This window comes from Raphanus sativus, chromosome 1, assembly GCF_000801105.2.
Source record: "Raphanus sativus cultivar WK10039 chromosome 1, ASM80110v3, whole genome shotgun sequence".
Lineage (NCBI taxonomy): Eukaryota > Viridiplantae > Streptophyta > Magnoliopsida > Brassicales > Brassicaceae > Raphanus > Raphanus sativus.
Window position 1 is genome coordinate 21,781,159 of NC_079511.1, and position 13,241 is coordinate 21,794,399.

The window sequence follows — 13,241 nt, forward strand, 5'->3', positions numbered from 1 at the left end:
CATTCAAATAATATTCTCTACTAAAAGTCATCATTTCAGTAACATTCATTAAAAATATAATTAAATATAAAGTGTTAATTTAATTTGTCAAAATCATCACTTTAATCATAAAGCTAATTTATCCAACAGGAAACAAAATATAGTTTTGTTTCCAGTAGTAACTATATTAAACTGAACACGATTCAGAAAACCTAATTAGTGATGCATAACTAATATAAAATTGAGAAAATTACACTCTAGAGCAAATTTTGAGTCCTTAATTTATTTTATTAAAACTGATATACCTTTTAAAAATAACCAATATTTTATTTTAATAATTATAACTTATTCCACTGAATTAATAACTATTAATTAATTAATCATAAACTTTTATTTATTTAAATTATTATTTAACCAATTTACAATATTTCTAATCAGATTATTGCTTAACCAGATTATTCTCTAACTAATTTTAACAATAAAATTGAACAGATCTATTTACAATGTGACATACGAATTTTAAATGTTATATCTTCGTCTATATTATTTCATTTCACATAAAAATATAGACTAGAAAAAGTTTTTTCAAATATATGTGAAATGATTTGATGAATAATACAATTAACATATAATACTTGAGTTATAAGAATACAACAAATAAATTTCAATTTAATATTTCTTCAAAAATAAATATAGAAATATAAATTATTTAGAATATAGATATTTTAGAGATATATATCTATTTTTAGAAACAGAAGTAAATTTCATTTGACATAAAAAAATTATTTGGAAAACTAGATTTATTAATATACATAAATATGATAACTAGTGACATATCATTTTGATTGATTTAATATCCAACCACAATATGAGTAACCAACAAATCATAGACTGTTAAAAATTGTTTTCTGTTATAAATGTTAATAGATCTTGACCCGCATAATAGAGCAGATGATTATTTTTATTTTCATAAACATAAATATTTGGTTACATGATTTGTGGTATATAATTCTAATATTTACTATATTACTAATTGTTTAGTAACATTTTTAGAAACAATAATTTTATAGTTTGTATGCAGTTCTTAATTTATTGTTTCAAATTGTCGGTAATATCTCTAATTAACACTAACTAAAACCGTAACCTAAACCTAAAAAATCCTGCCGAATATTTCTCAAGAAGTCTTTTCGGATAAACATGTTAGTTTTGCAATTGACCGAAATTTGTCAAAATTTTGATTTTTTAAAGAAGTTTTTTTGGGAAGTCTTCTCGGGGAAGACTTCTATAGAAGTCTTGTGAAAGTTTTTCCGAAGTCTTCTCATTGTCACAAGAAGCGTGTGTGAATTACTTTTGCAATTAAAAATAATAGTAAAACATTTAATATTAACGAAAAGACTTCTCAAGAAGTCTTCTCGAGGAAGATTTCTTTAGAAGGCTTGTCAATTTCATATCGGGTTTATGGTCAAACCTTTGGTTACGAGAGAAAATTTCTAGAGAAATCTTCCTGGAAAAGTCAACTGCAAAAGTATTTTAGGTAGACTTCTTGCAACATTGAGAAGACTTTGGGAAGACTTATAGAAGACTTCTAGTCTTCTATAAAAAGTCAAAATTTTGACAAATTTTGGTCAATTGCAAAACTAATATTTTTATCCGAGAATTTAAAAAATTCTCGAGAATTTAAAAAGACTCTTGCATTTTTCGAGAATTTAAAAAATTCAAATGTAACCCAATATTTACAAAGGAAAACTTATCAAAATGTCTTATGTAGACTTTTTAAGAAGTCTTCTCCCGAGAAGACTTTCTAAAAAGTCTTCTATGTCAATCTTTACTAAACTTCAATTTTCTCCAAATTTAAAATGAGTTTTTTATTTGTTATGACCCTGATATCTGGATGCCCTGAAAGGAACCCGACTAACGCCTAATGACCGTCTACCAAAAATATGGGCGTTGCCCGCCGGGGAGCCCGCCGAAAGCATCTTAGGAGGGGCTGGTGATCTCCATGTTAAGCTACCAGTGGCCACGCAAATCTGAACTGAGATTCTCCTTATTGGACCCAAAGGTCCCTCAAAACCACAAACCCGCAGATGGCAGCCTCGAACCCGTGACCTTGCCACAATGTTACTGATCTCAAACGTACTGGTGAATATGCTCTTTCTCAGTTGTAACAAGGCAAAACCCCAAACAACACTACTTACTGTTGTGTCATGTTCTTGTTTACATGCTTATTCCTTTTAGCATAACAGTGTTATTATCACACATTCATAAATGCAATGGTGCAATTCTCTTTTCATTTATTGGAAACCATTAAACATTGAATCAGCTTTTCTATACAACATTTTGGTTCAGAAGAAAGTACTGATTACTGAATGCTTAATAAGCCAAGGGAGTAGAAGATGAATACAATGCAAGAGGAAGGAAATTTATTTTAAGGATATATCCATTGTAAATGCCAAATAACCATTTGTTTTTCTCAAATAGTCATCGACTGGCTTATTTGCACCATCACCATGAGTGAAAAAGGAAGCAGCTTTATGTTAAGGAGAGAACATAATGTAGAACAAAGTGATCGTACATGATGGGTGGTTTTCTACATGAATTTGATTATTTGTTGGTTGTAGAGGTTTCGATTTAGGTCAATTTAAATCACTTTATATAAAATAATTTCAAAATGAATTGATTTAATCTAATTGAAATAACTATTCTGGTTAAGTGGGTTAAGTTTAAACAAATCTGTCAAATTGTGACTAAAAATGTGGTCAAAGAATTAATAAATCTATCAAATCCTAACTAAATCTGTTAAAATTAAATAAATTTGTGGTTAAAGAAAAATAAATCGGTCAAAATTAACTAAATCTGTCAAAAACAAGTAAATCTGTGGCCATAGCAAAAATAAATCTATCAAATCTTATATAAATCTGTTCAAATTAAGTAAGTTTGTGGCAAAAAAATAAATAAATCTAATGATTCCTACTTAAATCTGTGAAATTTTAATAAATCTGTGACCAAACTTGACAAACCTATTATAATAAATCTGTGAAAATTTTATTAAGTCTATAAATTTTGAAATAAATTTGTCTCCAAAGAAGAATAAATTTAAGTCTGTAGCTACATACACGTGGATAACATAAATCTGTCAGTGGCAAAATCGTTAATATTCTGAAAATTTAGTAATGACATTTTTGTAATTATTGTTTTTGTTAACAAAAGAAATAAGGGTAAATTGAGTATGAAAAACAAACTAGTAATTAAAATAAAATTAGAGTTAAAATAGTCATTAGTTGATAAATAAGGGTTAAACTAGTTTTTTTCCATATTTTTAAGCGAAAGAGAAGTTTCTCCTTGGATCGAAAGCAATATATTAAGTTTTTCCTCCACACTATTCACCGATGTTAGAGACAAAAGAAATAATGAGCATGTTGATCTCCAAATAGCTAGAGATTCAGGACAAGTAAACAAACAAGGATCGATTGTCTCTGGAGCAAGACCACAACGTTGACATATCGGATCTAAATTCATTCCTCGAGACTTTAGTCGTGTATTTGTTCCCAAAGCTTTTGTCAAGATTTGCTTCTCAGAAAATGTTTTAGTTTAGGCAATATATCCAACCTCCATATTTTTTCTTTAAGTTGTGGGTCTTCATAAGGGATCAGAGGAGTGATAGTGTGGATACATGGAGAGTTTCTTAAGAACTGATACCCTGAAGATTGAAGAAACAGAGTAATTACTATCTTTTGTATAGTTCCAAACTAGTTGATCACGTTGGGGTGATTGAGATAGATATATTTTGTGCACAACATCCTGATCGGCTGGTGAAAGTAATGTTTGATCAATAGACTCCATATTCCACTGTCTATTAGGCGTATTGGTGATCCGATCACGTACTTTTAATTCTTTGTTGGTTTCTGTCTCTATGGCTGGCCGTGGAGGATGACCAGGTAGTCAGTTGTCTATAGAGATCCTTACACCAACTCCCTTTCCTATAATAAAATTACTTCCTTTCTGTATCACTTCTATGTCAAGAAGAATCGAAGCCCATCCATATGATTGATACCGTTAAATTGTGTTAAATTGTTTAATCTCCACGCTTACTTTGCAAGTAAAACATCGTTAAATTGTGTTAGATCATGAAAACAAAATCCTCCTTTTTGTTTTCTGTATGTATTTTTTTCCAAGATACCCATAAGCTACGAAGCACGGGGACGGCAGTTTGGTTAACGTACCCGTACCGGAAACGTTTCTGGAACAGAAACACCATAGAAACGGCACGGAGACACTTAGGGCATGCCCATTCGCGAACTCGGGGGCTCAATTCCCAAAATAAACTTTTCATTATTATATCTGTTTTGTATGATTTTTTTTTTAAAAAATAAATAAACGAACCAAATACGGGCCGCCACGTGTCGTGGAGTCCGTGAAACAGTAGTTAAACCCGTCTCTTACCAGCGAACTCACGTGATACGGGTTCACCAAAATCAGCTTATTATATATATTTTTTTCTTGGGAATTGTGTGAGGTTCTCTTATAAATGTCTAATAGGGATGGTCTTAGGAGACATGGTAGTTCATTTATGGATGTTGTAAATGGACTTTCTTCGATAATATTGTATCTTAAGCTAATTCATTTATCCTTTTCCAAAAAATAAAAGGAAGTAAACTTTTAACTGTATTTTTAACTTTCAATCTTGTTTCTAAGTTGATGAACTTTTACTAGATAAACCAAATTTTGATTAAAAAATGTTTAATCATTAAGTTTATTATTATTATTTAAAATAATATATTGAAGTAATTTTTATGTTAAGATTTTGGTGTAATCTTTTTTATTTTGTCCATTATGCATAGCTTATATATATTTTTAAGGGATAATTTGCTTAAAAACAAAGGAAAATGACAAAATTAGGGATTCGCCAATAACAGTAAAATTTTGATGCGCGTCAGATCAAACTTTATGGTAAAAGACGCAACTACCCTGAATACTCGACGAAGTGGTTTCTGGAACCTAGATGACATACACTTATTTATAGGCTGACAGCAGGATTTATGAAGATTTGGAAAGATTATAAAAAAAGATTTGGGTTAGATTTGCTGAACTTATTTTGGTAAAAGATATAATCATAATTAAATCAGAACCACATCTTTTTTTATTGTCGATGTCTTTTTCTTCATCTTCTTTCTCTGTTATTTTTCTCTAATGAATCTAAACAAAATTGAAGAAGATCGTGAGTTCCAAATCAATCCATCATTTATTAGTTCATCTGGTTCTTTTTCCATGAGTACATGAGATGGTGGCTGCGGCGGACAGGTAATCTCACCTACTGTCAAGAAGATGAGAGGACAACATACTGATTCTGGCAAAAGGAAAAAGCTTCAAGCTCTAGATAAATTTATATAAATTTCTTTAATTGGAATCTTATTCTTCCCCACGTCTGTACCTTCTTGAATTTGCTTGTTTACCACTAAGAGGTCTCTCTATCTTCTTGAATTTGCTTATAAAAGCTTGTTTAAGTTTTGTTGAATTAGTACGACTTTCTGAGTCCCACTATAATCTTAGTTTTTATAGTTTTGGTCAATGTTTTGTACGAGAAGGGTCAATGCGTCTGTTTTTGACGAGGGAAGTGGAAGAAAAACGTGATTGAAGAATGGCAGCCTTGGACCAAAAACATTGGAAAGAACTCAACTGTATAGGGAAAAGAGAAGTCATATGAAGGGAATGGGACCAATGGTGAATGTGGAGATTTTAAATCCAAGAGTTGACTTAGCTTTTCTATTGTGATATAGATGCATATAGTTATTTAAGCAAGAATGTGTTTTGGGTATGGTCCTTGGTTACGGAAAAGTTTAACATGGTTAAGATTATTTTTGGTTTGATGATCTTTCTTGTAACCGAGTAATTATATACAAAACCGGGTATGAAAAATATTAGCATTGTTTGTTTTTCTGTTGGCTTGTTAAACTTGAGTGTAACCAATGATGTAATAAATTATCGTGTAATGAAATTATTTTATTTTTGAGTTGTTGCCTATACCATTTAACTTATAAGCATCTCCAAGCTTTTGCAAATGTCATTAAACTCAAACTGCAGTATATCACCCGTTTGGTTAGAAAATACAGAAACTTGTTATAGCAATGAAACGTTCTTGTAACCGATGAGGGATGGCTTTTACAAAACCAGCTATAAGAACGTTTAACCGATTATAAGAAAGTTTAGATGTATATAGTTATTTAAGCAAGAATGTCGTCTGGGTATATTCCTCGGTTACAGAAACGTTTAGTCTGGTTAAGATTATTTTTGGTTGGATAATCTTTCTTGTCGCCAGATATTATTTTTACAAGACCAGTTAAAATATTTTTAGCATTGTTCACTTTCCTGTTGGTATGTTAAACTTTCTTGTAACCAATGATATAATAAATTATCATGTAATGAAATTGTTTTATCGTCAAGTTATTATCTATACCATTTAACTTTTGTAAGATAAGCATTTCTAAGCTTTTGCAAATGTGATTAAACTCAAACAGCCGTATATCGCCCTCGTTTGGTTAGAAAATATGGAAACTTGTTACAGCAATGAAATGTTCTTGTGACCGATGAGAGATGGGTTTACCGGTTATAAGAAAGTTTAGCATGATTTGCTTTCTCTTTTGGTTTGTTAAACTTTCTTGTAACCAATTATGTAATATATTATCACGTAATAAAATTGATTTATTGTATAAGTTGTTGCTTATACCATTTAACTTTCGTAAAATAAGCAGCCTTAAACTTTTACAATCTACTCTATTAAAATAGAGTCCTAAAAATTATCTACCACAAAAGTTCTCATTTAAGTTTTGGCCTGTTTGGAGTTTGTTAGGGTGTAACATGATTTGTGGACTATATCTAATTAATAGACAATTAAAGATTAACAAATTATGTATTAGATATACACGCACATAAGCCTATTGGTTTACTTAAATTAGACCAATGATTTTAACTCACACAATAATTTCCACGGTTGGTACATTATTTACATTCAATATTTTTTAATTGATCGTAACACCTTCCTCATCATATGTATATATTTGGTTCTTTTTTGTTAATATAATGGTAGATATATGTGACTGTTTTTATACCCCATTTTTATAAATATGTTATTGCTTCTTGATTTATCTAATCTATTAAAATATAGTCCTATTTTTATACACCTAAGAAGGTTCATTTTAAATTTTAGACTCTTTCAGTTTCTTCAGTACGTTACTATATATATATATATCGTTATCATAATAACTAACTAAATAATATAACAAGATCACTTTAATTAAACCAGCATTTAATATAGTGAAACCATCCGATATTATATGTTAACCGTGTCGTTTAAACTATACAAAAAAATAATTTACTCAAACCATCGAATCTTGACAGACATATTATTACTATTATAAGATCAATATAATAACTCTAATTGGACATCATGTTACAATATATTATCGTGACAGATTCTCCTCAGTTCAGTACCTGCAACAGAAAATATTAAATTATGAGTGATTTGGTTCATCTTTCACTAAACAGAACATTCCAATATATGAAAAAGTCAAATTATAACTACAACGTATAAGCTACAATCATATAGAGTTTAGATCATGTTCAGTTTAGTTTTAACTATTAAACCCAAAGATGAAATTAATTACTTGCATTTATATTAGGGGTGAGCGTTCGGATATCCGTTCGGGTTCGGATCGGATATTTCAGATTTTCGATATTTCGGCATAGGAGTATAGAATCCATTCGGATATTTTTGTACTTCGGATCGGGTCAGTAATTTTGAGTTCGGGTTCAGTTATTTCGGGTCGGGTTTTCGGATATTTAGATTTTGGAAAAAAAAAAAAATTCTTCATTTCTCAAGTTTTTGTATTTAAAAATAAACCTTTTACTTTACTGATATTTTATTTTTAATAGATTGAATGATTTGAAGATAAATTTTAAAAATAAAAGACACTAATTTGATTATTGTTTTTAAATTTTAATGTAACTTTTGTTAATGCATGAAGCAAATTTTTTGACATCCATTTTAAGTAAGTAAAAATCTATTTTTCTTGGAATTATATGTATGTTATCTAATTTTGAACCATGTGAATAATCAATATATAAACATTTTAAATAAAATTAGAGAAGTAAACTAGGAATATGGAGTTAAGAATACATAAATTCTGTTATCTTTGGATATCCATTCGGGTTCGGGTATTATATGTTCGGGTTTAGATATCCAATTTCTTTTAATTCAATACATGTTCGTAAAAAAATAGATAATTGAACTACAAATATAGTAAAAACTTAAAGACCAATATTTTTTTTACTAATAAAAATTTATAGAATAATTCCGCCTTTGAAAAAGGCGGGTCAAAATCTAGTTGTGATTAAACTCAAACATTAGTCACATAAAGCTAAACTTTTTTCCCGAATTGAGTCAAGAGACAAAACTGCAAAAAGCCCCAATCAGAAACAAGAACTCACAGATTTCATAAAGAAATCCAAATTACACAGATACATTTGAAAGATAAAGATAAAGAACCCCAGAGAACTTGCTAAGTGTTAAGGCTCATTCTTGTAGATATTAACTACCCCAATTGCACCGAGGCTTACAGTTTTACCCAGAACCTTTCTCTTGAGGTAATAGTTCACAAGTTCATCGTCAGTCGGATGAAATCGAAACCAGGAGCGAGCGAAGTCTCTGCCACAGAAGTTGTTGGCGCAGAAGCAGAAAGCGGCGAGGACTCAACAGCCGTAGATTCACAACCCACTAAAGTGAATACTGTACTTGTTTTCGGGGTTTTTGCTTTCTCAAAACTTCAGTAGATGAACACCCAAAAAAGTTGTTTCCGACTAGAATAGAAGAGAGAGATGATTTTTGAGATGCGATAGCAAGAAAGATTATAATTTCAATTTTGAAAACTTTGGTTGAAAATCTAGATTTCTCTAATTTTTTAGCTGACACAAAGATATGGATAAAAAAAAGATCTTTGTGAATCTCTCTGTAAGATTTTGCCTAATATTCTACTTGTTTCTATTGTTTATCATGTAGGGGCATCAGAGTCATATTCGAATTTGTACAGTAAGCGAATAGTAGTTTTTGGTATATTGCTCAATAGCAGATAATGTGTTGGTAGGAGGCCTAATTTCCCTATTAAAATAGAGTCCTAAAAATTATCTACCACAAAAGTTCTCATTTAAGTTTTGGCCTGTTTGGAGTTTGTTAGGGTGTAACATGATTTGTGGACTATATCTAATTAATAGACAATTAAAGATTAACAAATTATGTATTAGATATACACGCACATAAGCCTATTGGTTTACTTAAATTAGACCAATGATTTTAACTCACACAATAATTTCCACGGTTGGTACATTATTTACATTCAATATTTTTTAATTGATCGTAACACCTTCCTCATCATATGTATATATTTGGTTCTTTTTTGTTAATATAATGGTAGATATATGTGACTGTTTTTATACCCCATTTTTATAAATATGTTATTGCTTCTTGATTTATCTAATCTATTAAAATATAGTCCTATTTTTATACACCTAAGAAGGTTCATTTTAAATTTTAGACTCTTTCAGTTTCTTCAGTACGTTACTATATATATATATATCGTTATCATAATAACTAACTAAATAATATAACAAGATCACTTTAATTAAACCAGCATTTAATATAGTGAAACCATCCGATATTATATGTTAACCGTGTCGTTTAAACTATACAAAAAAATAATTTACTCAAACCATCGAATCTTGACAGACATATTATTACTATTATAAGATCAATATAATAACTCTAATTGGACATCATGTTACAATATATTATCGTGACAGATTCTCCTCAGTTCAGTACCTGCAACAGAAAATATTAAATTATGAGTGATTTGGTTCATCTTTCACTAAACAGAACATTCCAATATATGAAAAAGTCAAATTATAACTACAACGTATAAGCTACAATCATATAGAGTTTAGATCATGTTCAGTTTAGTTTTAACTATTAAACCCAAAGATGAAATTAATTACTTGCATTTATATTAGGGGTGAGCGTTCGGATATCCGTTCGGGTTCGGATCGGATATTTCAGATTTTCGATATTTCGGCATAGGAGTATAGAATCCATTCGGATATTTTTGTACTTCGGATCGGGTCAGTAATTTTGAGTTCGGGTTCAGTTATTTCGGGTCGGGTTTTCGGATATTTAGATTTTGGAAAAAAAAAATAAATTCTTCATTTCTCAAGTTTTTGTATTTAAAAATAAACCTTTTACTTTACTGATATTTTATTTTTAATAGATTGAATGATTTGAAGATAAATTTTAAAAATAAAAGACACTAATTTGATTATTGTTTTTAAATTTTAATGTAACTTTTGTTAATGCATGAAGCAAATTTTTTGACATCCATTTTAAGTAAGTAAAAATCTATTTTTCTTGGAATTATATGTATGTTATCTAATTTTGAACCATGTGAATAATCAATATATAAACATTTTAAATAAAATTAGAGAAGTAAACTAGGAATATGGAGTTAAGAATACATAAATTCTGTTATCTTTGGATATCCATTCGGGTTCGGGTATTATATGTTCGGGTTTAGATATCCAATTTCTTTTAATTCAATACATGTTCGTAAAAAAATAGATAATTGAACTACAAATATAGTAAAAACTTAAAGACCAATATTTTTTTTACTAATAAAAATTTATAGAATAATTCCGCCTTTGAAAAAGGCGGGTCAAAATCTAGTTGTGATTAAACTCAAACATTAGTCACATAAAGCTAAACTTTTTTCCCGAATTGAGTCAAGAGACAAAACTGCAAAAAGCCCCAATCAGAAACAAGAACTCACAGATTTCATAAAGAAATCCAAATTACACAGATACATTTGAAAGATAAAGATAAAGAACCCCAGAGAACTTGCTAAGTGTTAAGGCTCATTCTTGTAGATATTAACTACCCCAATTGCACCGAGGCTTACAGTTTTACCCAGAACCTTTCTCTTGAGGTAATAGTTCACAAGTTCATCGTCAGTCGGATGAAATCGAAACCAGGAGCGAGCGAAGTCTCTGCCACAGAAGTTGTTGGCGCAGAAGCAGAAAGCGGCGAGGACTCAACAGCCGTAGATTCACAACCCACTAAAGTGAATACTGTACTTGTTTTCGGGGTTTTTGCTTTCTCAAAACTTCAGTAGATGAACACCCAAAAAAGTTGTTTCCGACTAGAATAGAAGAGAGAGATGATTTTTGAGATGCGATAGCAAGAAAGATTATAATTTCAATTTTGAAAACTTTGGTTGAAAATCTAGATTTCTCTAATTTTTTAGCTGACACAAAGATATGGATAAAAAAAAGATCTTTGTGAATCTCTCTGTAAGATTTTGCCTAATATTCTACTTGTTTCTATTGTTTATCATGTAGGGGCATCAGAGTCATATTCGAATTTGTACAGTAAGCGAATAGTAGTTTTTGGTATATTGCTCAATAGCAGATAATGTGTTGGTAGGAGGCCTAATTTCCCTATTTTTAACATATGTATATTTTCCATAGGGAATTCGGCCAAAAAAATCCTGAACTTTTCTGAAATTGCCAAAAGAATCATGTACACTTGCCTGACTAATAAAAACCTAAACTTTTGTTGACTTATTTAAATAATTTAGAAACTTACGGTTGACTGACCAGATTAGCACACCGTTAAACAAGAGTTAAGACAGCGTTAACACAACGTTAACTGTTGGCGTTAAGTAAAACGACGTCGTTTCGTTTAACACTATTTGAAAATAAAAATACAAAGAAACCAGGTTTCGAACCCAGGTTGTTTGGATCAAATGGCAAGGTAATTTACCATTAGGCTAGTGGTACATTCAATGTATGTACTAACACATTTAGTTTTATTTGGTACTGATTTTGAATATAAAAAAATCTCTAAAAATTTAAAAGGTCTTTAAAATTCCAAAAATATGAAAATAAAGAATTTTTTTATAAAATTAATTTTGAAACTAAAAGTAAAATAAAATTTTATTTTTCCTTAAAAATCAAAAATCTTCCAACATTTTCATTTTTAAAAACAAATTCCAAAAAATAAAATTTTCATTTTTCAGATAAAAAATAGAAAAAATAAAAAAAAATCGAAAAATATTAAGAAGTTATAAAAAAATCGAATCTGAAAATAATCAGAATTTATTTAAAATGTTTTTTTATTTTTTTATAAAAAATTTTTTTATTTTTTTTATAAAAAAATGCCAAAAAGAAAATTTTTCATTTTTCAAATTATAAAAAGAAAAATTGAAAAACAAAATTCGAAAAAATAAAATTTCAAAAAAAAGGGATAAAAAATTTCAAATCTGAAAACATATAATCAGAAACTATAAAAACATTTAAAAAATAGTAATAAATTTATATATATATATATATATATATATATTTTCTGATTATATGTTTTCAGATTCGAAATATTTTATAACTTTTTGGAATATTTTTTCGAATTTTTTTAAAATTTTTCAAATTTCTTTTATAATCCGAAAAAATGAAAATTTTCTTTTTTGGAATTATTTTTCAATTTTAGAAAATTTAAAGATCTTTTTAAGTTTTTATATAATTTTTTTAATATTCAAAATCAGTACCAAATAAAAGTAAATGTGTTAGTACATTCAATGAATGTACCACTAGACCAGAGGTAAAGTACCTTTCCATTTTATCTAAACAACCTGGGTTCGAACCCAGTGGTCTACATGATTTTATTTTCAAATCATGTAAAACGACGTCGTTTTATCTCATTTCAAAACGACGTCGTTTCACTTAACACCAACTTTTAACGATATTATTTTTTTCTGTTAAATTTGGTGACGGCGTGCTAAATTGGCAAGTCAACGAAAACATTGTTAATTAATTCTAAAGTCAATGAAAAATTTGTGTTTTTTTGGTCAGCCCTAAAGTTTATGTTTCTTTTGGCAATTCCTGAAAAGTTTAGGATTTTTTTGGCCGAATTCCCATTTTCCATACCCTTACTCATAATTTTTTAGTTTTGTCGTTTTCCATCTCCGCTTCCGCTTTCGTACCAGTATCTTCCCCGTATCCGTGTGGTGCAACATAACCCATGAGATACCATGATTTTGTTAGCTTTTGTTGAAGAGAAGACAATGGCTTTTTTGTTGAACAGAAGATAATGGATTTTGATAATGAGACTTACCAATTTCATGTAAACATTTCGAGAAAAAAATATGTATACTAAAGGTCGGCAATGTCTGTAGTTT

At 29.4% G+C, this 13,241-nt stretch overlaps 1 long non-coding RNA gene across 1 annotated transcript; it reads left to right on the forward strand.

Moving 5' to 3' along the window:
- Positions 1-5,039: 5,039 nt before the first annotated feature.
- On the forward strand, positions 5,040-5,976 carry LOC130512358 (uncharacterized). Its single transcript, XR_008945873.1, has 2 exons — positions 5,040-5,277; positions 5,562-5,976. It is a non-coding gene; the product is annotated as an uncharacterized LOC130512358 (long non-coding RNA).
- Positions 5,977-13,241: the final 7,265 nt, after the last annotated feature.